We start from the raw sequence: 27,233 nt of genomic DNA on the forward strand, positions 1-27,233 counted from the left end.
AAAACAGCAGAAGCGCTGCCATGTTACCTTTGTTCGGTCATTCCCCTTCCTTCACGGCAATTTACAGGGAAAAATATTTATAAGCTTGTGAGAATAAATTAGGCCCTTCTCCAGCAAAGCTTTGATTTATAGTAATGGAGTAGATTAGATTGCTTCTCACCTATTATTTTTCCAAAGTTCCTTTATAAAGTGGCTTTTTATTTTGAATCAGAAAATTAAGGATAACCAGAAGCCAATGAATAATATTGCATTCAATTTGCTTGATTAAAGTTGGCAGCAGTACAAATAATTGAGTTTAAATGTAAAGCATGTAATCTGATCATACACTAAAGGCCAGTGTGGTGAAAAGCGCAGGCTCCAGTCAGATTTCTGCAGCCAAACATACATCAAGACCTAAACTAAAATGAATTGAGCTACCTGCAATATTTTAAAGCATGCAGTTGCAGTATTTTACTCAATGCAACACCGAATATGAGCTGAAGTTTGCCATTTGAAAAAATGCTTGGAAATAACACTTTGACATTTATGGAATAACTTAGCTGTTGAAACCACTTGAGATAGTACAGTATATGCAGAGGATTACTAATTGAGAGAGTAAAATAGATAAATAATTTATGCTTCAAGAATTCATATGGTTGCTATATTCATGTTGATCAACAATGTTCAAATATAAAATGGTTAAGTTTAAGTGCCAAGATTGATTACACATATATAATAAATCAGGGGTTCCCAACCTTTTCTATGCCATGGACCCCCTACCATGAACTGAGGGGTCCACAGATCCTAGGTTGGGAACCACTGTACTAAATCAACAATTATATAATTGTTATATATTTAACAGGGGAAACTTCTATATGGAGGAAATGTAGGTTTCCCCTTTTCCCCTTTAGATTAGATTATGAAGACACGCAGTCCTCTTTTATTGTCATTTAGTAATGCATGCATTAAGAAATGATACAATATTTCCTCCAGTGTGATATCACAAAACACAGGACAGACCAAGACTGAAAAAACAAACAAAACCACATAATTATAACATATAGTTACAACAGTGCAACAATATCATAACTTGCTGAAGAAGTCCATGAACACAGTAAAAAGTTCAAAGCCCCTCAAATGTCCCACATCTCACGCAGATGGGAGAAGGAAGAAAAACTCTCCCTTCCATGCCCGACCACAGTCCGAATCTGAGTCATCTGAAAACTTCGAACCTCCGTTCAGCTCTCCGACACCGAGTACTGAGCGCCATCTCTGTCCAAACGATTCGACCTCAATCTTGGTCACCAACAACAGGCAAAGCCGGGGATTTAGAGGCCTTCCCTCCGGAAGATTCCCGACCACGCAGTAACGACAGCAGCAAACTTGCGTTTCAGAAATTTCTCCAGATGTTCCTCTGTGCTTTCACGTCCGTCTCCATCAAATCAGAATTGTCCATGGCCCCTATTTAACGGATACGATATCATTTTTCACCGGAGGCCTGCGCACACGTGGCGCGCTGCTCTCTCTCCTTCCGCCTTCAGCTATACATTAGATACTGTGGGCTTTCGAAGATGAAGTCTTTAGGTGTTTGGATTAGAGAGTGTGGTAGATTTTGCTTAACGTAGAATCAATGGTAGAATTAATGACTTAATAATTAAAAATTTTACACTAGCTGAGCTCCAAATAGAATAAGCTCTATTTGCTCATTTCTTGCCCAGAGCCACAGTTCTTTATGCATCATCAGTACTATTATTCTAGATATTACTCTCAATAGCAGAGCCTCAAATTACAATTAGGTAAACTCAGATATTAATTTAATAATAACCCAGTATGTTTTAGATGTCAAATATCTTGAAACAGATCTGACGCCATTGCTTACTCCAGTTTATTCAGCCATACTTCTATTCTCTTTTACACAGAAAAATGAATCTGGGAATTATTAGCACACAAAATATTAGTATTTGATTATAGGGCCTGTATATACCTGTAATTTTGTTTTGTTAAATGTATTCCATCTGTTTATGTTATGTAATTTTGTTGAAATATGTACTATATATTCAAATAAATTAAGCCTGAGTAACATAAAAGGGGAGTAAGGTTGTTCATCATTCATTGCTCAACCTAGCGTACACATCAGTTCAAATTTTGTGTGTTTTGGTTCTGAGCATTTATAGATGGCTGCACTCTCACCTCTGGCAAATTTGTATGTTCACCCCCACCCCAACTGCTGGACTTTAACATGTGTTCTAGACTGATGTGCAAGTGCATCATCAAACAGGTCTGCTACTGTTGGAGGTCCTGTTCAATGGCTGGGAAGTTATGCCAAGATACACACTGCTTGTACAAGTTAGCATTGAATAGACTTAGAAGAGATTGAAAGAAGATCAGCGGCTTCTCCTATCAAACTGGTTGCTCCTTCTTGAATGTGGAGTATTGCAGGTGCAGAATCTGTTACATATGCAATTGAAATGGCACTTCCAAGTAACTTGTTCTATTTATACCTCATTTGAGATGTTACTGACAAGGATAGAAGTCCCCTCCATACCCTTTGCAAAATTAATCTCGAAATATCTGCTGCACATTAACAGAACATCAACCCTTCAACAAGTAATTGTACAATATAACACTGCTAATTAAAGGGAAAAAAATCACTTACTTCACCCAAAGTTCACAAGTTGCTCTGTTTGGAAAATGTCTTGAATTCTCATGTACAATTCAATTTCCTGCAACAAGAATGAAACAAAATGAAATTATAGTGCGCAATATTCAGAATTCTGGTTGTACCAAATTATATTATACTTGACTTTAATTCAAAAGTTAACCAGAACTGTATACTACAGAAATTGATCATATTCGCATATAAACACTCAGCAGGTTACGCAGCATTTATCAGAAGAGAAATAGGGTTAATCGTTCAGGCCAATGACTTTTCTCAGAACTAGAAATGTGAGAAAACAAGCAAGATTATGTTGCAAAGAGGGGAAGTAGTGAATGTCTGTAATTGGATAGAGACCAAAACTGTCCAAGTGACACAATTGCTTTTGATGACACCTAAAAGAGTGTGATCCATGCTTGTAAACTATAGCTGTTCTATCTGAAGGAAGTGTAAACAGACAAAGATGAATGAAAGAAGTAGACAGAAAAGATACAAAGACCGTGATATACAGCATGGCAGGTTCGTATATCTGAAATATAAGAGAACGTTGGGAACACTCAGCAGATCAGGTAGCATCTGAGGGGACAGTAAAACTGAATTAATGATACAGGTCGATACAGGTATATTAGAATTGTTCTGAGAAACAATAAGAAAAGCCGCATATCAGAAATTGTTAAATTCAATATTGAGTTCTGAGGATTGTTTCTCCCCATTTAAATAATAAAATGCCTTCAATTACTTTGATGAAATGCATGACCTCACATTTCCCCCACATTTAACTCCACTTGCCAAGCTTTTGTCCACTTACTTAACCAACACCCTCATTGCAACATTTTCTCCAGCTTTATGTCATAGGCAAACTTGATCACCTTACAGTCTTCCCCTTCCTCCAGCTCATTACGTCCATTTATAGTGGAGATGAGGAGGAATTTCTTCAGCCAGAGTGGATGACTCTGAGGAATTCATGCCACTGGCAGCTGTGGAGGCCAGGTCACTGAGTATATTTAAGGCGGAGGTCGAAAGATTCTTGATTAATCGGGGTATGAAGTGAGAAGGCAGGAGACTGGGGCTGAGAGGGAAATGGACCAGTCATGATGGAATGGTGGACCAGACCTAATGAGCCAAATGGTCCAGTTCTGCTCCTATATCTTATGCTCTTAATGGTTTTATTGATATAACTAGTCAATAACTGAAATCCAAGAACTGATCCTTGAGCGCTCCATATGCTAAATCCTACTGGCATAAAATAGAGCCATTTATCCAGTGTCTCAGTCTTCCATGTGACAACCAGTCATCAAAACACGTTGAACTACTTCCCCAATCCCATGAGATCCTGCACATCATCTTTTAAGTGGCACCTTGTTAAATTCTGCTGGAAATCCAAATATCTTCTGTTACATTCTTGCATGATTTTAGCAAAATTATCAAACACGGTTTGCCTTTCATAAAAATATTGCCTTTGTTTGATTACATTAAGCTTCTCTGAGTGACTAGCTAGACTTTCCTTGATCACAGATCTTGTATTTCACTAACAACAGACATTAATAGGCCCATAGACTCTTGTTTTTTGTCCCTTCTTGAACAGCAAAATCACTTTTGACATTTTCTAATATTGGTGCCTACCTAGAATGTGTAGATAACATTCGTATTTTGAAAATCTTCAATATTATCAATAGTCACTAGCTTTAAAACCTTTGGGTTACAAAGCATTTTGTCCTGGCGACTTGTTAGTATTTAAACTCATATTTATTTATAAGTCCATTGTAGCTCATGATAGAGATTGTTAAAAGTTCTAATATGCTACTTGATATGAACCCATCTGTGACCTCTGGCATTTACCTTCACCAGTACAAATAGTAAATCTATTAAGAACAAAATATACAAGTCAGCAGGTAAAATAGAAATTTAGCTATTTATTGTCACTGATGCATAAAACCATTTTCTGATAAGAGTACCAAACATTTAGCAGTCTCAAATGATTTTTTTTGCTGAGTTTTATACTAAGCATGGATATTAGATTCCTCCATCACCATCAAAATTACTAAACATATAATACAGTAGCAACATACACAAAATGCTGGAGGAACTTGGCAGGTCAGGCAGCGTCTAAGGAAATGAATAAACAGTCAATATTGACCTTTCGGGCTGAGACCCTTCTTCAGGACTGGAAAGGAAGGGAAAAGTCGCCAGAATAAAAAGGTGTGGGAGGTGGAAATGATAGGTGAAGCCAGGTGGGTAGGAAAGATAAAGAGCTGGAGAAGAGGAATCTGATAGGAGAGGAGAGTAGATCACTGGAGAAAGGGAAGGAGGAGGGGACCCAGGGGAGGTGATAGGCAGGTGAGAAGAGTTAAGAAGACAGAGTAAGGAATAGAAGAGAGGGGAGGGGGAGAGAATTTTTTTTACCGGAAGGAGAAATTGATATTCATGTCATCAGGTTGGAGGCTGCCCAGATGGACTATCATGTGTTGCTCCTTCACACTAAGGGAGGTCTCATTTTGCCACAAGAGGAGACCATGGAGCGACATGTTAGAGCATGAATGGAAATTGGAATTAAAATGTTTAGTAACTGGGAAGTTCCACTTTAGGCAGATGAAACGGTGGTGTTCGACGAAGCAGTCTCCCAATTTATGATGGGTCTGAGCAATGTAGAGGAGACCACATTGGGAGCACAGGACACAATAGACAAGCCCAGCAGATTCACAGGTGAAGTGTTGCCTCACCTGGAAGGACTGTTTTGAGCCCAAAGTGAAGGTGTCAGCCGTGGCCTTCTCTTGTGCCAAGATGAGGCCACCCTCAGGATGGAGGAGCAACACCTTACATTCAGTCTGGGTAGCCTCCAATCTGATTGCATGAATATCAATTTCTCCTCCGGTAAAAATATTTTTCCACTCCCTCCCTTCTTCTTCTATTCCCCACTCTGGCCTCTTAACTCTTCTCACCTACCAATCACCTCCTCGTTGGTTCCTCCTCCTTCACTTATTCCTGTGGTCCACTCTCCTCTCCTAACAGATTCCTTCTTCTCCAGCCGCTTATCGTTCCTACCCATCTGGCTCCACCTATCACCTTCTAGCTATCCTCCTTCCGCTCCCTCTACTTTTTTATTCTGGTATCTTCCCCTTTCCTTTTCAGTCCTAAAGAAGGATCTCAGCCCAAAGCATCGACTGTTTACTCTTTTCCTTAGATGTTGCCAGACTTACTGAGTTCCTCCAGCATTTTGTGTGCGTTGCTTTGGATTTCCAGCATCTGCAGACCTTCTCCAGTTTATAATACAGTAGCGGCTGTATAGTTTGCTTAGCTTCCAAATTCAGTGCCATTAACCAATAGCTTTTTTGAATCTTAAAATTGGCTCGTTACACACATCTGCCACTATACCCTGCATTTAACTCTACAGATTCAGAAGGAATTTCTGCTCAAATAGGTTTCATTCTGAAGACCTGACTGGAAAGACAGATGAACTGCAGACTTGTCAATAGAATCAGTCAAATAGATAGGTGTGTTTCTTTTTTAAAGAATCAATTAAATCCTCCAAGCAGACAGAGCATGAACTGATATCTTTGATACCCAAACATTTCTGAATCACTTGAATCTCCAAGCAATTAATTGTCCTTCTTCTTAGAAGCAGGCTTGCATACATTAACATTTCACCAGTACAATGCGACTACCCAAGCAATCTGGACATGATGAGAGACTGTCATAGATAAAGACATAAACAAAGACAGATCATCCTCAGTCTACACTTAAATGCAAAATCCCAGAAGACATGCATGTACTTGTCAATTCTAAAACAACTATATCATGACAAAGGACAGAGGAAATTTTATCAGATACAGCAACAACCTCAAACTCACCACCATCGAGACACAGATACAATATTTCCTACTTATCTACTGCCCACTACACCATTGGCGTTTAGGGAGTAATGAAGATCCTCCATCTCTGGTGTTGTTCAGGGCTTCCTTCATTGTGTCAGTAGCTTCCTCTCAGCTTTCACGACTGTCAGTCATGCAAGTCCCAGGTGGAGACTGAGGAGTACCATCACCATCATATGTAGAAGGATTCTTTATTGCTGTTTCCATTACAGTATTGTTTTATCAGTCAGGATTGTTAGCCCTGAGCTGAACCCCCATATCTGGAGGAGCGATGGATCACTCTTAAGCCTGGCCCCTACCCTTTGACCTGTTTGGCATGTGTGACCTGACCAAGAGCCAAAGCTTAAAGCTCTGACTCCAGCCAACATAGCTCTCCAGGTCATTGACGTATGCAAGCCTCCAAACCACAACAAGGTTGTAGTCCTCTTGCAGGATACAATATTTCATAACTGCTAAAAATGTAAAATCCTCATTTCCATTAAATATTTCAAGGGCTAGTTCTTTTAAAAATAATTTTTAAAATGCAGGATTGTAGTTTATGTTCTATAATTCCCACTTGAAGGATTGGAATGAACAAGCATTGCATTTTGTTTCTTTTTTGACTTTGATAAACTCTCTCTTTGGAAAGTGATGATTAATTCCTTTCACGGTAAGGTCCAGTTTTAAGACAGTCAGAATGTCTCCATGCTGTAATAATGTATCGGTTTCACATTTATTGGTAATGTGAAAAGACAAATGGGTCTTCTGTGTAGATTGAAACAAATAGTCCTGGCGTCATCTGAGTGCCGACAATGACCAGAGTGTTCTAAAGGTACATTTGAAATGTATGAGACTGTACAGAGTACTGTATCTCCAGGCCTTTGGGAAGCTGTACTTTGAAGTGTATGAGGTATGCAATGGAGTTTAAAGAGGAATGCAAAACCTTTTGGAAATGCTTTCAGTGTTTTAACTCTGACATTTTAAATCAGGACACAGACACGAGATAGATCGACTTGGGCAATTTTATTACCTCCTTGGTTCAGGATCTGGCAGTAAATACTTCTGGGAATAGCAATCACATTTCAACTGTGCTCCCACCATTCCTGCCCTACAACTTTGCCCACGTTCTGACAACACAGTAGGTATTTGTTTTAACCAACAGATTATGATGAAAGGCTGAAAGGGGAAACTTATAGAAATACGTTTTTCAACCAGTTCCTCAGACTTTTACACAATGTGAGTGGTCATAAACCTGGTTCTGATATGAGATTCTATTCTGCACAGTGCTGTACTTGTCAACATGGAGCAGAGAGCGAGTCTGTCAATCTGGAGTGAGCAAAGGATGTTGGGAATGGCGAGGGTGAAGCACTGAAGGAGAGGTGTGGGACAGGTGGCAGAGAAAGAGTGCCAGGGCAGAGGGTGGCCTGGGTGTGGACGCACCCAATCCTAAGAAACCAGGCAAGGTCATTTGATTCCAAACAATTGGCTTATTAATTATTTCAGAATGTCTCTCCAGTGCTTCCTGCTCTCTTCCTTCTCCCTTCCCCCTTTCCCAACCATGATTCCCCTCCCTGCCCCCTTCCTACTCTCAGTCCATAATAGAATTCCATATCAGAATCAGGTTTATCATCACTCATATATGTCATGAAATTTGTTTTTTTTTTGAAGCAGGAGTACAGTGCAATAAATAAAATTACTACAGTAGTGTGCAAAAGTCTTTTTTTGCACAGTACTATACCAGTTCAACACCACTTTTCTTGCCGTCCACTTTGTAGTTGTGCTTGTTGCATAAATCTATTCCTGGAAGTTAAAATTATCTTTTTGGCTTCCCCACTCTACTGGCCACAGAGCCACCACTTTAAAAGCTTTCAATTATCTTTAAAGGGATTTCTCCATACAAAAACAGAGAAGCTTTCACAAGTGCCTTGGGATTCTGATATTCTTCTTATACTTTTATGCGTGGATATAACCCTCATAAATATTACATGCAAAATATATTAATTTTCCTATTGAAAATTAAAGCATTTCCACCAAATCCAATGAGGGCACCGGAGACAGATTATTGAAATCCCATGCTTTTATTGATTAATGAATGACTTCTCATCTGTTTTAAGTCTGACTGCCATTAAAACAAGAAACCTTAGATAAGTTCTCAGCAACTGAAGAGTGCTTTATAAAATTACAAGAAAGAGGACTATGACAACATTGGGCTTGGTTTGTAACATTAAAGTACCTGAGTGTGTTTTTAAGTGAGCCTTGGCAAATATGAGGAATTAGTGAATCTGAGTGTGCATGCATCTGTCTTGAGTGGGGGTTCCAAACCTGGGGTCCATGGACCGCTTGCTTAATGGTGTTGGTCCATGCAATAAAAAAAGGTTGGGAACCCCTGGTCTTGAGACCATAAAGACAATTATGACTTCAGTTTTTCTCAACCTTACCTGCAAACCCAGAATGTAATCCAGACAATCAGGACTTAGGTGTCAACTCTGATTCTGAGTTGGCAAATCAGCAGAACTGGCATATGTTTGAAATGGACTGGCACAGCACTGGAGGTGTGCGGAGAGGATAAAGGTGTCGTGACTTGGATAAAACATAAAAAGTCAATGCCAGTCTTGCCATTTCCATTGAATGTAAAACATCCCTTCGAGTGACTAAAGGTGAACAGAAGCTGTTTCTTCTGCACTAGTTAGTACTTATCCCTCAGTCATCACACTGACCAATTTAATGGTAAGTCCTCTCATTGTTGGAAGATTTTGCTGTCCACGATTCAATGCCATTCTACCTACCTTTACTAGACTTTGAAGAATGCCTTATTCATTATGCATCTCTGTAGGGCACCCTGAGATTGTGATAAACGATATATAAATGGGGAGAAAATTCAGAAATTGGAGGTGCAAAGGGAATTGGAAGTCCTAGTGCAAGATTCCTTAAAAGTTAACTTGCTGCTTGAGTTGGTAGTAAGGAAGGCAAATGCATTCATTTCAAGAGAACTAGAATATAAAAGCAAGGATGTAATGCTAAAAGCCTGATAAGGCATTGGTCAGACCACACTTGGAGTAGTGTGGCCAGTTTTGAGCCCCATATCTAAGAAAGGATGTGATGGCACTGGTGAGGAATGTTAATGACTCTGGGTATGTACTCACTGGAGTACAGGAGAATAAGGAGAGATTGTTAAGTTTTGTAACTTCAAGACAAAGTTAATTCCAAGAAATGCATGGGAGTCCGAAAATACATGTGTAGCTTTTAGTTTTCTTTAAGCAAGGCATGCATGTATCACGCAGTAGCGTGATGACGTATACAATCAATGTTTTTTTTACATACAAACTGTAATTAATTACTTAAATTAACAAGAATGCACACAGTTACTCAAATGTTATTGAAATATTAAATACACAACAAAGATTTCATTAAAAGCTGCTCAGTTTTGAAAGGCGTAGATAGGCTGGATGTGGTTCCAATAATAGCAGAGTCTAGGACCAAGAGGGCATAGCCTCAGCACAGAAAGACATCCCGTTAGAATAGAGATGTTGGCACCAACGACGTAGGCAGGAAGAGGGATGAGGTCCTGATGTGTGAGTTTCAGGAACTAGGCAGAAGGCTGAAGAACAGGACCTCAAGGGTGGCGTTCTCAGGATAGCTGCCAGTGCTATGTGATAGTGATGGTAAGAATTGGAGGAGATGGCAGTTGAATGCGTGGCTGAGGAGTTGGTGCAGGGGGCAGGGTTTTAGATTTTTGGATCATTGGGATCTCTTCTGGGGAAGGTGGGACCTGTACAGATTGGATGGGTTGCATCTGAACTCGAGGGGGAGCAATATCCTTGCAGGTAGGTTTGCTAGCATGGTTCAGGAGGGTTTAAACTAATTTACAAGGGAGATGGGACCCAGAGCGATAGAGCAGTGAAAGAAGTGCATGGAGTAAAGCCAGATCTTAGAGAGGCTTTGAGGAAAGAGAAGCAGAATAAACGGTGTAAAGGTAGTAAGGTAGAAGGGCTAAAGTGCGTGTACTTTCAATGCAAGAAGCATCAGGAACAAAGGCGATGAACTGAGAGCTTGGATACATACATGGAATTATGATGTATTGGCCATTACAGAGACTTGGTTGGCACCAGGGCGGGAATGGATTCTCAATATTCCTGGATTTCAGTGCTTTAAAAGGGATAGGGGGGGGAAAGGGGAGGAGGGGTGGCATTACTGGTCAGGGATACTATTACAGCTACAGAAAGTGTGGGTAATGTAGCAGGATCCTCTTTTGAGTCAATATGGGTGGAAGTCAGGAACAGGAAACGAGCAATTACTCTATTGGGAGTATTCTATAGGCCCCCTGGTAGCAGCAGAGATACCGAGGAGCAGATTGGGGAGGCAGATTTTGGAAAGGTGCAAAAATAACAGGGTTGTTATCATGGGTGACTTTAACTTCCCTAATATAGATAGGCACCTGATTAGTTCCAAGGGTTTGGATGGGGCAGAGTGTATTGAGTGTGTCCAGGACAGATTCCTGTCACAGTATGTTGACAGGCCGACTAGAGGGAATGCCATACTAGATCTAGTATTAGGTAACGAACCTGGTCAGGTCACAGATCTCTCAGTGTGTGAGCATCTGGGGGACAGTGACCACCACTCCCTGGCCTTTAGCATTATCATGGAAAAGGACAGAATCAGAGAGGACAAGAAAATTTTTAATTGGGGAAGGGCAAATTATGAGGTTATAAGGCTAGAACTTGTGGGTGTGAATTGGGATGATGTTTTTGCAGGGAAATGTACTATGGACATGTGGTCGATGTTTAAGGATCTCTTGCAGGATATTAGGGATAAATTTGTCTTGGTGAGGAAGATAAAGATGGGAAGGGTTAAGGAACCATGGGTGACAAGTGAGGTGGAAAATCTAGTCAGCTGGACGAAGACAGCATACATGAGGTTTAGGAAGCAAGGATCAGATGGGTCTATTGAGGAATATAGGGAAGCAAGAAAGGAGCTTAAGAAGGGGCTGAGAAGAGCAAGAAGGGGGCATGAGAAGGCCTTGACGAGTAGGGTAAAGGAAAACCCCAAGGCATTCTTCAATTATGTGAAGAACAAAAGGATGACAGGAGTGAAGGTAGGACCGATTAGAGATAAAGGTGGGAAGATGTGCCTGAAGGCTGTGGAAGTGAGCATGGTCCTCAATGAATACTTCTCTTCGGTATTCACCAATGAGAGAGAACTTGATGATGGTGAGGACAATATGAATGAGGTTGATGTTCTGGAGCATATTGATATTAAGGGAGAGGAGGTGTTGGAGTTGTTAAAATACACTAGGACGGATAAGTCCCCGGGGCCTGACGGAATATTCCCCAGGCTGTTCCACGAGGAGAGGCAAGAGAGTGGAGAGCCTCTGGCTAGGATCTTTATGTCCTCAGGGGAGCATTTGCTACTGCTGTTCAGGAGGATTAAAACTAATATGGCAGGGGGATGGGAACAAGTGCAGAGAGACGGAGGGGTGTAAAATGAGGGTAGAAGCAAAAAGTAGTAAGGTGAAAAGTAAAAGTGGCAGACCAGCAAATCTAGGGCAAAAATCAAAAAGGGCCACTTTTCAACATAATTATATAAGGGCTAAGAGTGTTGTAAAAGCAAGCCTGAAGGCTTTGTGTGTCAATGCAAGGAGCATTCGTAACAAGGTGGATGAATTAAAAGTGCAGATTGTTATTAATGAATATGATATAGTTGGGATCACAGAGACATGGCTCCAGGGTGACCAAGGATGGGAGCTCAACATTCAGGGATATTCAATATTCAGGAGGGAGAGACATGAAAGAAAAGGAGGTGGGGTAGCATTGCTGGTTAGAGAGGAGATTAACGTAATAGAAAGGAAGGACATTAGCCGGGAGGATGTGGAATCGATATGGGTAGAGCTGCATAACACTAAGGGGCAGAAAACGCTGGTGGGAGTTGTGTACAGGTCACCTAACAGTAGTAGTGAGGTTGGGGATGGTATTAAACAGGAAATTAGAAATGCATGCAATAAAGGAACAGCAGTTATAATGGGTGACTTCAATCTACATATAGATTGGGTGAACCAAATTGGTAAGGGTGCTGAGGAAGAGGATTTCTTGGAATGTATGCGGGATAGTTTTCTGAACCAACGTGTCGAGGAACCAACTAGAGAGCAGGCCATTCCAGACTGGGTATTGAGCAATGAGGAAGAATTAATTAGCAATTTTGTCGTGAGAGGTCCCTTGGGTAAGAGTGACCATAATATGGTGGAATTCTTCATTAAGATGGAGAGTGACATAGTTAATTCAGAAACAAAGGTTCTGAACTTAAAGAAGGGTAACATTGAAGGTATGAGACATGAATTAGCTAAGATAGACTGGCAAATGATACTTAAAGGGTTGACGGTGGATATGCAATGGCAAGCATTTAAAGATCACATGGATGAACTACAACAATTGTTCATCCCAGTTTGGCAAAAGAATAAACCAGGGAAGGTAGTGCACCCGTGGCTAACAAGGAAAATTAGGGATAGTATCAATTCCAAAGAAGAAACATACAAATTAGCCAGAAAAAGCGGCTCACCTGAGGACTGGGAGAAATTGAAAGTCCAGTACAGGAGGACAAAGGGCTTAATTAGGAAAGGGAAAAAAGATTACGAAAGAAAACTGGCAGGGAACATAAAAACTGACTGTTAAAGCTTTTATAGATATGTGAAAAGAAAAAGATTTGTTAAGACAAATGTAGGTCCCTTACAGTCAGAAACAGGTGAATTGATCATGGTGAACAAGGGCATGGCAGACCAATTGAATAACTACTTTGGTTCTGTCTTCACTAAGGAGGAGATAAATAATCTTCCGGAAATAGTATGGGACTGAAGGTCTAGTGAGATGGAGGAACTGAGGGAAATACATGTTAGTAGGGAAGTGCTGTTAGGTAAACTGAAGGAATTAAAGGCAAATAAATCCCCAGGTCCAGATAGTCTGCATCCCAGAGTGCTTAAGGAAGTAGCCCAAGAAATAGTGGATGCATCAGTGATAATTTTTCAAAACTCTTTAGATTCTGGACTAGTTCCTGAGGATTGGAGGGTGGCTAATGTAACCCCGTTTTTTAAAAAAGGAGGGAGAGAGAAACCAGGGAATTATAGGCCGGTTAGCCTAACATCGGTGGTGGGGAAAATGCTAAAGTCAGTTAGCAAAGATGTGATAACAGCACATTTGGAAAGCGGTGAAATCATCGGACAAAGTCAGCATGGATTTGTGAAAGGATTTTGAGGATGTAATTAGTAGAGTGGATAGGGGAGCACCAGTGGATGTGGTATATTTGGATTTTCAAAAGGCTTTTGACAAGGTCCCACACAGGAGATTAGTGTGTAAACTTAAAGCACACGGTACCGGGGGTAAGGTATTGATGTGGACAGAGAATTGGTTGGCAGGCAGGAAGCAAAGAGTGGGAATAAACGGGACTTTTCAGAATGGCAGGCGGTGACTAGTGGGGTACCGCAAGGCTCAGTGCTGGGACCCCAGTTGTTTACAATATATATTAATGACTCAGACGAGGTAATTGAATGCAGTATCTCCAAGTTTGCGGATGACACGAAGCTGGGCGGCAGTGTTAGCTGTGAGGAGGATGCTAAGAGGATGCAGGGTGACTTGGAGAGGTTAGGTGAGTGGGCAAATTCATGGCAGATGCAACTTAATGTGGATAAATGTGAGGTTATCCACTTTGGTGGCAAAAACAGGAAAACAGATTATTATCTGAATGGTGGCCGATTAGGAAAAGGGGAGGTGCAACGAGACCTGGGTGTCATTATACACCAGTCATTGAAAGTGGGCATACAGGTATAGCAGGCGGTGAAATAGGCAAATGGTATGCTGGCATTCATAGCGAGAGGATTCGAATACAGGAGCAGGGAGGTACTACTGCAGTTGTACAAGGCATTGGTGAGACCACACCTGGAGTATTGTGTACAGTTTCAGTCCCCTAATCTGAGGAAAGGCATCCTTGCCATAGAGGGAGTACAAAGAATGTTCACCAGATTGATTCCTGGGATGGCAGGACTTTCATATGATGAAAGACTGGATCGACTCGGCTTGTACTCTCTGGAATTTAGAAGATTAAGGGGGGATCTGATTGAAACGTATATAATCCTAAAGGGATTGGACAAGCTAGATGCAGGAAGATTGTTCCCGATGTTGGGGAAGTCCAGAAGGAGGGGTCACAGTTTAAGGATAAAGGGGAAGACTTTTAGGATCGAGATGAGAGTAAGCTTCTTCACACAGAGAGTGGTGAATCTGTGGAATTCTCTGCCACAGGAAACAGTTGAGGCCAGTTCATTGGCTATATTTAAGAGGGAGTTAGATATGGCCCTTGTGGCTAAAGGGATCAGTGGGTATGGAGAGAAGGCAGGTACAGGGTTCTGAGTTGGATGATCAGCCATGATTATACTGAATGGCGGTGCAGGCTCAAAGGGCCGAATGGCCTACTCCTGCACCTATTTACTATGTTTCTATGTCCTTGTTGTCTACGGGAATGGTACCGGAGGATTGGAGGGAGGCGAATATTGTCCCCTTGTTCAAAGAAGGTAGTAGGGATAGTCCGGGTAATTATAGACCAGTGAGCCTTATGTCTGTGGTGGGAAAGCTGTTAGAAAAGATTCTTAGAGATAGGATCTATGGGCATTTAGAGAATCACGGTCTGATCAGGGACAGTCAGCATGGCTTTGTGAAGGGCAGATCATGTCTAACAAGCCTGATCAAGTTCTTTGAGGATGTGACCAGGCATATAGATGAGGGTAGTGCAGTGGATGTGATCTATATGGATTTTACTAAGGCATTTGACAAGGTTCCACATGGTAGGCTTATTCAGAAAGTCAGAAGGCATGGGATCCAGGGAAGTTTGGCCAGGTGGATTCAGAATTGGTTTGCCTGCAGAAGGCAGAGGGTGGTGGTGGAGGGAGTACATTCAGATTGGAGGGTTGTTACTAGTGGTGTCCCACAAGGATCGGTTCTGGGACCTCTACTTTTCGTGATTTTTATTAACGATCAGGATGTGGGGGTAGAAGGGTGGGTTGGCATGTTTGCAGATGACACAAAGCTTGGTGGTGCTGTAGATATTGTAGAGGATTGTCGAAGATTGTAGAGAGACATCGATAGCATGCAGAAGTGGGCTGAGAAGTGGCAGATGGAGTTCAACCTGGAGAAGTGTGAGGTGGTACATTTTAGAAGGACAAACTCCAAGGCAGAGTACAAAGTAAATGGTAGGATACTTGGTAGTGTGGAGGAGTGGAGGAGCAGAGGGATCTGGAGGTACATGTCCACAGATCCCTGAAAGTTGCCTCACAGGTAGATAGGGTAGTTAAGAAAGCTTATGGGGTGTTAGCTTTCATAAGTCGAGGGATAGAGTTTAAGAGTCGCGATGTAATGATGCAGCTCTATAAAATTCTGGTTAGGCCACACTTGGAGTACTGTATCTAGTTCTGGTCACCTCACTATAGGAAGGATGTGGAAGCATTGGAAAGGGTACAGAGGAGATTTACCAGGATGCTGCCTAGTTTAGAGAGTATGGATTATGATCAGAGATTAAGGGAGCTAGGGCTTTACTCTTTGGAGAGAAGCAGGATGAGAGGAGACATGATAGAGGTATACAAGATACTAAGAGGAATAGATAGAGTGGATAGCCAGCGCCTCTTCCTAGGGGCACCACTGCTCAATACAAGAGAACATGGCTTTAAGGTAAGGGGTGGGAAGTTCAAGGGGGATATTACAGGAAGGTTTTTTACTCAGAGAGTGGTTCGTGCGTGGAATGCACTGTCTGAGTCAGTGGTGGAGGCAGATACGCTAGTGAAATTTAAGAGACTACTAGACAGGTATATGGAGGAATTTAAGGTGGGGGGTTATATGGGAGGCAGGGTTTGAGGGTCGGCACAACATTGTGGGCCAAAGGGCCTGTGCTGTGCTGTACTACTGTATTCTATGTTCTATGAGAAGGAATTTCTTAGGCCAGAGGGTTGTGATTCCTTAGGATTCATTGCCACAGACGGCTACAGAGGCCATATCATTGTGTATATTTAGAGCAGAGCTTAATAGGTTCTTGTCAGGGTGTCAAAGGCTATGGGAAGAAGGAAGGAGATTGAAGTTGAAAGGGTGAATTCACCTGGGCTTCTGGCCCTGTAACAGCACTACAGCATACAAATGAATGTGGCTTGAAACCAAAAATTGAACACAAAGTATTCTTTAAACAACAATTAGTTTTACTTGTTCACCAACCATTTTGCATCTGCTTATCGTCAAAATAGCAATGTGCTATTAATCCTTGATGAAGGATTGCTGATATATGAAAGGATTGAGACAATAAAAATTGTTCACTTATCCATTCATAATCTGCTTATATTACAAACAATTTTCTAAAAAATCCTTTAACAATACATGAAACCAAAATCTATTAAGGTATTTCCAGAAGCAGAAATTACACACATGAATAATAAAGTCCAGGTTAGAATTCATTGACTAATATTTCAAAGAAGCAGGCTATAACAGAATGCACTATTAACACAAGTTTGCCTTCAATTTGTAATGTGACAACTTAAATAGCATGGCAAATTAAACCAGGAAAAGTTAACACAAAACTCTAACTCTGCAGAAGTTTTTCAGCCTGCAATGTAATCATAGTTCACTGGACTTGGTCATTAAACATCAGGTTTCTATATTTTGCAAATATTCAGTGTAATCCAAGTTTACATGAGTATTTGTTTATGCTCCTTGCAACCATCTTCATTTAACGGCATGGGCATATTCTGGCAGTTCCTTCCCCATCAATGGTGTCAAAGGCTTCATCTTGTACCAATTTGCACTAATTCTGTATTGAGCTAAGTGATAGGTGCCTGCATATATACTCTGTGTTTGCATCACATCAGATTTGGTAAACCAGCAAGATCCCCATTCAGTCCATTGCCCAGCCCAGTTTTTGGGGTAAGAAAATTTCCCTCCATCCATCTATTAAACTATTCCCTTAATCTTAAAGATTTCTATTAGGACCTGGTCTTCTCTTTCACTGGGGAAAAATAAATCATCACTCTGTTCCTTTTTTCCCAAAAGGACCACTTCTTTCTTCAGCAAAATCTTTTCTACACCTTCTCCTGTGCTTTGATGTGCCTTTTATAAAAGGAAGAATGGAAACAGTTACAGCACATTAACCATTTGCACTAGAGAGAGAGAGATTGATTGGGTGCAATGTCCCTCTGCTGTATCAAAGGTTCTTTGCAGAAATTCCACTGATTCATTTTTGCCTGATTCGAAGTGGCAGTAAATACTCAAGACCCAATACCTTTAGCCTTTTGTTGGAGGATTTATTGAGCTCTTAAAGGCTGGTTACATTTTGTGATAACAATGGGTGCACTCATTTATACCAGTTGTAATCGATCTCTTTATATAAACCTTATTCAACATTCATCTGAAATAACTATTGCCCCTGAATGAAGCAGGTGTAAATTCATCTCCATTGCCCACATTTATTTTTTTGCCTCTAAAATTCAGTGAAAGATGATTTGCATAATTGTCCAAAACAATGGGCATATTTAAAATGCCAAATGCAATTTAATTTTTTTCATCATTGGTTCATTTCACCTTTCGAAACTGGAGAGAATCAATCAATAGCTTAATTCAAGTCCTCTTTGAAACCATTATAAAAGTAAGATTGTTTGATAACTGGTATGTGCTATCAAAACAGAAATGGCATTATGCACAAAAGGCTGGAGGAACTCAGCAGGTCAGATAGCATTTATGGAAATGAATAGATCATGGATGTTTCGAGCCGGGACCCTTCCGCAGGGCATTTGTTTAGATCTGTTTTGCTTTTGACCGGTAGAAAATCCAGAAGCATTCTTTACAATCGGACTGAGGTCGAATTTCGGAAGAGGTTGCCAAGTCTCCTGTACAAAAGATCAGCAGAGCCTCCTGAGAAACAGAGCAAGTAACCTTTCCATTCAGGTCGCTTCAGTTGGACAGCAAAAAAAATGTCTATGGAAACATTTTTTGTTCTTAAATCATTTAACAAGTGGATGGCAGTTATTTCTCACATCCTAGAACAACAAATTTGAAAAGGTACAACCATTGAATATCCCAGGACCACTTAAAAAAAAGTACTCAATGGTGTTATGTTTTGTAACTTCAAAACATGAAAAATAACTGCAACAAAAAGGCGGAAGTCCAGAATGATGTGAGTCTTAGTTGTAAAGCGAGGTACGTGTGTATCATATGGAGTGTCAAGATGTATGCAGTTCATGTATTTTGACCTATAACCATAGTGAATTACATAAACAACAAAGAACGCTTAATCAAACCATACAGTTTCAATATTACTGAAATATTAAATACACAACACTTCTCTTTAAGACCATAAAGCCTTAAGATTTAGGAGCAGAATTAGGTAATCTGGCCCATCGCGTCTGCTCCGCCATTTCATCACAGCTGATCCAATTTTCATCTCAGCCCCAATCTCCTGCCTTCTCCCCGTATCCCTTCATGCCCTGACCAATCAAGAATCAATCATCCTCTGCCTTAAACATACATAAAGATGGCCTCCACACTGCAGCAAAGAATTCCACAGGTTCGCCACCCTCTAAAGAAATTCCTCCATTCTAAAAGAATGCCCCTCTATTCCAAAGCTGTGTTTCAATAAGGGCACCCCTCATTCTTCTGAATTCTAATGAATACAGGACCAGAGCCATCAAACGCTCTTCATATGACAATCCATTGAAACCTGGAATCATTTTTGTGAACCTCCTTTGAACCCTCTCCAGTTTCACCACATCCCCTTTAAGATAAGCAACCCAAAACTGCTCACAATACTCCAAGTGAGGCCTCATCAGTGCTTCAACATTACATCATTGCTTTTAAATTCTAGTCCTCTTGAAAGGAAAGTTAACATTGCACTTGCCTTCCTCAACAAAGGCTCAACCTGCAAATTAACCTTTAGGGAATCCGGCACAAGGACCCCCAAGTCCCTTTGCACCTCAGTTTTTTAAAATTTCCTCTCAATTTAGAAAATAGTCAACCTTTTTGTTCCTTCTGCCATAGTGCATGACCATACACTTCCCAACACTGTATTCCATTTGCCAATTCATTGCCCATTCTCCTTCTGAGTCCTTCTATAGCCTCTCTACTTGCTCAAGACTATCTGCCCCTCCACCTATCTTCATATCGTCTACAAACTTTGGAACAAAGCCATCAATTCCATCATCCAAGCCATTGACATATAACATAAAAAGAATTGGTCCTAACAGAGACCCCTGTGGAACACCACTAGTCACTGCCCGCCAAACAGAAAAGGCTTCCATTATTCTCCCTTTATTCCCACTCTTTTCCTCCTGCCAATTAACCACGGCTTTATCCATGCCAGACTCTTTCCTGTAATACCATGGGCTTGTCTCTTGATAAACAGCCTCCTGTGTGGCACCTTGTCAAAGGCTTTCTGAAAATCCAAGCACACAACATCAACCAATTCGCTTTGTCTATCCTGCTTCTTATTTCTTCAAAGAATTGCAATGGATTTGTCAAGCAAAATTTTCCCTTGAGAAAACCATGCTGACTATGGCCAATTTTATCATGTGTCTCCAAGTACCCTGAGACCTTATCCCTAATAATCAACTCCAACATCTTTTCAACCACTGAGGTCTGACTAATTGGCCTAAATTTTCCTTTCATCTGCAATTTTTCAGTCTTCCAGAACCATTCCAGAATCTAGTGATTCTTGAAAGATCATCATCTCAACAAGCTCTTCAGCTACCTCTTTCAGAACCATGGGATGTACAACATCTGATCCAGGTGACCTATCTACCTTCAGACCTTTCAGTTTCCCAAGAACCTTCTCTCTAGTTACGGTAACTTCACACACTTCACAACCCCTGACGCCTGGAACTTCCACCATATTGCTAGTGTCTTCCACAGTTATGACTGATGCAAAATATTTATTTTGTTCATTTGCTATTTCATTGTGTCCCATCGCTACCTCTCCAGCATCATTTTCCAGTGGTTCATTATCTACTCTTGCCTCTTTTTACACTATGTATCTGAAGAAACTTAGGGCATCCTCTTTAATACTACTGGCTTACTTACTTTCACATTTCATTTTTACCTTCTTGGCGACTTCTTAGTTGCCTTCTGTTTGGTTTTAAAAGCTTCCCAATCCTCTAACTTCCCAGTAATTTTAGCTCTATTATATGCCCTCTCTTTGGCTTTTATATTGGTTTTGACTTCACTTGTTAGCCACGGTTGTGTCATCTTTCCTTTAGGATACTTCTTCCAGTTTGTGATGTACATATCCTGTGTCTTCTGAATTGCTTCCAGAAATTCCAGCCATTACTGCTCTGCTATCATCCCTGCCAAGTGTTCTTTTCCAATAAATTCTGTCCAACTCCTCTCTCATGCCTCTGTAATTCCCTTTTCTCTACTGTAATACTGATACATCTGACTTCAGCTTCCATTTATCAAATTTCAGCATGAATTTGATCATATTCATATCACTTTCCCCTAAGGGTTCTTTAATCTTAAACTCTAATCAATTCTGGTTCACTACACAACACCCAATCCAGAATAGCTGCTCCTCTGGTGGGCTCAACCACAAGCTGCTCTAAAAAGCCACCTCGTGGGTACTAGAAATTCCCCATCATGGAATCCAGCAGCAATCTGATATTACCTGCATATTGAAGAGTCCCCCATGAAAGATGAAATTACGACACATCTGGATAGTAGTAACAGGATTGGTCTGAGTCAGCATGGATTTACGAAGGGGAAATCATGCTTGACTAATATTCTGGAATTTTTTGAGGATGTAACTATGAAAATGGACAAGGGAGAGCCAGTGGATGTAATGTACCTGGACTTTCAGAAAGCCTTTGATAAAGTCCCACATAGGAGATTAGTGGGCAAAATTAGGGCACATGGTATTGGGGGCAGAGTACTGGCATGGATTGAAAATTGGCTGGCTGACAGAAAACAAAGAGTAGCGATTAACGGGTCCCTTTCGGAATGGCAGGCAGTGACCAGTGGGGTACCGCAGGGTTCAGTGCTGGGACCGCAGCTGTTTACAATTACAATATATATTAATGATTTAGATGAGGGAATTAAAAGTAACATTAGCAAATTTGCCGATGACACAAAGCTGGGAGGCAGTGTGAAATGTGAGGAGGATGTTATGAGAATGCAGGGTGACTTGGACAGGCTGGGTGAGTGGGCAGATGCATGGCAGATGCAGTTTAATGTGGATAAATGTGAGGTTACCCACTTTGGTGGTAAGAACAGGAAGGCAGATTATTATCTAAATGGAGTCAAGTTAGGAAAAGGGGAAGCACAATGAGATCTAGGTGTTCTTGTACATCAGTCACTGAAAGCAAGTATGCAAGTACAGCAGGCAGTGAAAAAAGCTAATGGCATGCTGGCCTTCATAACAAGGGGAATTGAGTATAAGAGCAAAGAGCTCGTTCTGCAGCTGTACAGGGCCCTGGTGAGACCACAGCTGGAGTACTGTGTGCAGTTTTGGTCTCCAAATTTGAGGAAGGACATTCTTGCTATTGAGGAAGTGCAGCGTAGGTTCACAAGGTTAATTCCCGGGATGGCGGGACTGTCATATGTCGAAAGATTGGAGCGACTGGGCTTGTATACTCTGGAATTTAGAAGGCTGAGAGGGGATCTTATTGAAACATATAAGATTATTAAGGGATTGGACATGCTGCAGGCAGGAAGCATTTTCCCGCTGATGGGTGAGTCCAGAACCAGAGGCCACAGTTTAAGAATTAGGGGTAGGCCATTTAGAATGGAGTTGAGGAAAAACTTTTTCACCCAGAGAGTGGTGGATATATGGAATGCTCTGCCCCAGAAGGCTGTGGAGGCCAAGTCTCTGGATGCTTTCAAAAAAGAAATGGATAGAGCTCTTAAAGATAGTGGAATCAAAGGTTATGGGGATAAGGCAGGAACTGGATACTGATAGTGGATGATCAGCGATGATCACAGTGAATGGCGGTGCTGGCTCGACGGGCCGAATGGCCTACTCCTGCACCTATTGTCTATTGTCTATATTGTCTATGACTATTGTAATATTGCCCTTTTGGCATGCATTTTCTACCTCCCACAGTAATTTGTAGATGCCATCCTTACCATTGTTTGGGGGTCAGTATACAACTCACGTCAGTATCTTTTTACCCTTGCAGTTCCTTAGCCCTGGCCATAATGATTCAACACCTTCTAACCTCTTTCTAATGATTTGATTTGATTTTTAACCTACAGGGCAACACCACCCCCTCTGCCTTCCCATCTGTCCTTTGGATACAACATTTATCCTTGGACATTAATCTCTCAGCTATAATTTTATTTCAGCCATGTTTCATTGATGCCTACAACATCATGCCTGCCAATCTGCAACTGTGCTGCAAGTTCATCTACCTTAGACCATAAGACAAAAGAGCAGGTTTAGCCATTTGGCCCATCGAGTCTGCTCCGCCATTCAGTCATGGCTGATCCTTTTTTCCTCCTCCTCAATCTCAGTTCCTGGCCATCTCCCCATAACCTTTGATGCCATGTCCAATCAAGATCGTATCAATCTCTGCCTTAAATATACCCAACAACCTGGCCTCCACAGCTGCACGTGGTAACAAATTCCACAAATTCACCACCCTCTAGCTAAAGAAATTTCTCCGCATCTCTGTTTTGAATGGACTCACTCTATCCTGAGGCTGTGCCCTCTTGTCCTACACTCTCCCACCATAAGAAACATCCTTTCTTCTTCTACTCTGTCTAAGCCTTTCAACATTCGAAAGGTTTCAACGAGAACCTTCGTCATCCCTCTAAATTCCAGCAAGTACAGACCCAGAACCATCAAACATTCCTCGTATGATAACCCTTTCATTCCTGGAATCATCCTTGTGAACCTCCTCTGGACTCCCTCCAATGCCAGCATATCTCTTCTAAGATGAGGAGCCCAAGTTTGTACACAATACTCAAGGTGAGGCCTCACCAGTGCCTTATAAAGCCTCAGCATCACATCCCTGCTCTTGTATTCTAGTCCTCTTGAAATGAATGCTAACATTGCACGTGCCTTCCTCACCACCGACTCAGTCTGCAAGTTTACCTTTAGCGTGTTCTGCACAAGGTCTCACAAGTCCCTTTACGTTTCAGATTTTTGGATTTTCTCCCCATTTAGAAAATAGTCTACACATTTATTTCTACTACCAAAGTGCATGACCATGCATTTTCCAACATTATAATTCATTTGCCACTTTCTTGCCCATTCTCCTAATCTGTCTAAGTCCTTCTGCTTCCTACTTGTTTCCTCAACACCACCTGCCTCTCCACCAATCTTTGTAACATCTGCAAACTCGGCAACAAAGCCATCTATTTCATCATTTAAATCATTTATATACAGCATAAAAAGAAGTGGTCCCAACACTGACGCCTGCAAAACACCACTAATCATTGGCAGCCAACCAGACAAGGATCCTTTTATTCCCACTCGCTGCCTTCTTCCAATCAGTCAGTGCTCTAACCATATTAGTAACTTTCCTGTAATACCATCGGCTCTTAACTTGGTAAGCAGCCTCATGTGTGGCACCTTGTCAAAGGCCTTCTGAAAGTCCAAATATACAATATCCACTGCATCCCCTTTATCTATCCTACTTGTAATCTCCTGAAAGAATTCCAACAGGTTTGTCAGGCAGGATTTTCCCTTATGGAAACCATGCTGACTTTGTCCCAATTTGTCCGGTGTCACCAAGTACTCCATCACCTCGTCCTTAACAATTAACTCTAACCATCTTCCCAACCACTGAGGTCAGGCTAACTAGTCTATAATTTCCTTTCTGCTGCCTTTCTCCTTTCTTAAAGAGTGGAGTGACATTTGTCATTTTCCAGTCCTCTAGCACCATGCCAGAGCCCAATGATTTTGGCTAAGATCATTGCTAATGCTGCCACAATCTCTAACACTACATCTTTCAGAACCCTAGGGTGCACATCATCTGGTTTGGGTGACTTATGTTCTTATAGGTCTTTCAGCTTTTTGAGAACCTTCTCCCTTATAATAGTAACTGCACTCACTTCTCTTCCTTCATACACTTCAACATCTGGCGCACTGCTAGTGTCTTCCACAGTGAAGAAAGATGCAAAACACTCATTCAGCTGATCTGCCATCTCCTTATTCCCCGTTATTATTTCTCCTGCCTCAGTTTCTAGCGGTCCTATATCCACTCTCATCTTTTATTTTTTACATACTTTTACAAGCTTTTACTAGCTACTTTGATATTATTTGCTAGCTTGCTTTCATATTTCATCTTTTCCCTTCTAATTATTCTTTTAGTTGTTCTCTGTAGGTTTTTAAAAACTTTCCAAACCTCTATCTTCCCATACATCAAATTTTTGCTTTATTGTATATCCTTTCTTTCGTTTTCACATTTGCTTTGACTTCCCTTGTCAGCCACGGTTGTACTATTTTGCCATTTGAGTATTTCTTCATTTTTGGAATACACATGTCCGGCACCCTCCTCATTTTTTCCCCAGAAACGCATGCTATTGCTGCCCTGCTGACATCCCTGCCAGTAGCTCCTTCCAATTTACTTTGACCAACTCCTCTCTCATACCATTGTAATTTCCTTTACTCCACTGAAATACTGCTATGTCAGACTTTACTTTCTCCCTATCAAATTTCAAGTTGAACTCAATCGTATTATAATCACTAGTTCCTAAGGGTTCTTTTACCTTAAGCTCCCTAATCGCTTCCTGTTCATTGCCTAGCTGATCCCCTAGTAGGTTTAACGACAAATTGCTTTAAAAAGCCATCTCTTAGGCATTCAACAAACTCACTCTCATGAGATCCATTATCAACTTGATTTACCCAATCGACCCAATAGCTTATTCTGCATACATTCAAACATAATACCTTCAGTCCTGTATTCACCCTTTTCAATTTTGTCTGCCTTTTATATTGTAACTCCTCCTGTTGACTGCAATTTTTCCCTATCATCAAACTCTCCTCACTACACATTGCCTTTGTTTGTAAACTAGCTACCTCATCTTCAGTACTATTATCCATCGTTCCTACGATACATCTTGCATTGAAATATAGACAGCTCAGGACACTAGTCACAATATGCTCAAACTTTTGATTACTAACTTTGTATGAGGTCACCCCAACATCTGCCTCCACAACTTTTCCATTAACTGTCCTGGTATACTAGTTCCCATCCCCCTACAACTCTAGTTTAAACTCCACCATGCAGCATAAACAAATCTTCCCGCTTGGATATTAGTCCCCCTTCAGTTCAGGTGCAAACTGTCCCTTCTGTACAGGTCCCACCTTCCCAAGAAAAGAGCCCAATGATCCAAAAATCTTATGCCCTCCCTCCTAAACCAAATCTTTAGCCACATATTAAACTGTATAATCTTCCTAGTTCTGGCCTCACTGGCACATGGCATGGGTAGCAATCCTGAGATCACAACCCTGAAGGTCCTGCACATTAGCTTAGCACCCAACTCCCTAAGCCCCCTATGTAGAACTTGGTCACTCGTCCTACCCATGTCATTGGTACCCACATGACTTCTGGCTGTTCACCCTCCCACTTAAGAGTGCTGAGGATTTGATCCAAGATATCCCACACCCTGACACCCGGGAGGCAACATACCATTCAGGAATCTCGTTCTTGCCCTCAGAACCTCCTGTCCATTCCCCTAACTAACGAATCCCCCATCATCACAAAGTGTCTCTTCTCCCCACTTCTCTCCTGAGTGACAGAGGCATACTCCGTGCCAGAGACCTGGCCACTGTGACTTTCTTCTGTTAGGTCATCTCCTCTTGCTCATTTATAAACTTCAACTCAATAGACAATCCATCTCAACTATATACACAGTATATTATATAATACAACTACTATATAGAAATCCATAGGATAGTCAAGTTTTAAATTGTCTCATTCAGGGCCTGAAGATTCAATCGCTGTGGCGGATTTCTTAGTCTTGTGGGACAATGTCTTTCCGGCCAAAGGGAATCACTCTGCTTGGCAGGTGAGGCTTGTGGCTTTGAAACAATCTCAGGTTCCAGTGTCTCCTCCATGGTCACTGTAGGAGTTGACTCCGGGACTGCACGAAGTGGCTCTGTCAGCTCTGGACATTTTTTCCTCTCAAGATCTACCTTGATCCTTTTCAACTTCTTGTCTTTCTTTTTCTTATTCTAATCTCTTGCGAGTATCTCTGAGTTTGCTAATTTCCCGAGGATTTAGGTCTCGTTTATCCTTTTCCATTTCCATAGCTCATATGTCATCCTTCTCTTTGTTTTCCTTGTTCTTCTTTTTAGGATGCACATCTTGATCTTGGAAAGGTGCATTTAGTTCACCGGAGTATTCTCTTACTAAATCTTCTATTGTTCCCTTTACAATCCGATCTCTCCTCTTGGTTTCCTCATCTACAACATCATCTGATGAATGCTGTTTTTGTATCTCCATTGAGTCTTTTCATTTTGACCCTCCATTCATCCAGCTGGGCTATGGTTTTTGCTTCTACATCTACAAGCAGCTTTTTTGTCTCCCACTTGATGCATGCAACGTAGATTTTTTTTAATACTCACAAAAGCCGAATGCTAAAAACTTTCCTGAAGCACCTTGAACTTTCTCCCAGCTTAAAACCAAGCCACATTTCACAAGTAACTGCTGATTAACATCTCAGAAACTTTCTCAGATATGTTGCCAACAAAAATTGTTGATTTTATCACTTTCATGCTTCCTCTGAGAAGCATGGTCTTTACTTGATCCA

General features: G+C 41.2%; 1 protein-coding gene across 2 annotated transcripts in view; it reads right to left on the reverse strand.

Annotated features, from left to right (window-relative positions):
- LOC134342751 (disks large-associated protein 4-like) overlaps positions 1 to 27,233 on the reverse strand; it is a 772,967-nt gene that overhangs the window by 717,559 nt on the left and 28,175 nt on the right. For both annotated transcript variants that reach the window (XM_063041264.1, XM_063041263.1), the window contains exon 2: positions 2,636 to 2,702. The gene's annotated coding sequence lies outside the window, so the exon portion shown is untranslated. The remainder of the gene's footprint in view (positions 1 to 2,635; positions 2,703 to 27,233) is intronic.

The sequence above is a fragment of the Mobula hypostoma genome, chromosome 2, assembly GCF_963921235.1.
Source record: "Mobula hypostoma chromosome 2, sMobHyp1.1, whole genome shotgun sequence".
NCBI lineage: Eukaryota > Metazoa > Chordata > Chondrichthyes > Myliobatiformes > Myliobatidae > Mobula > Mobula hypostoma.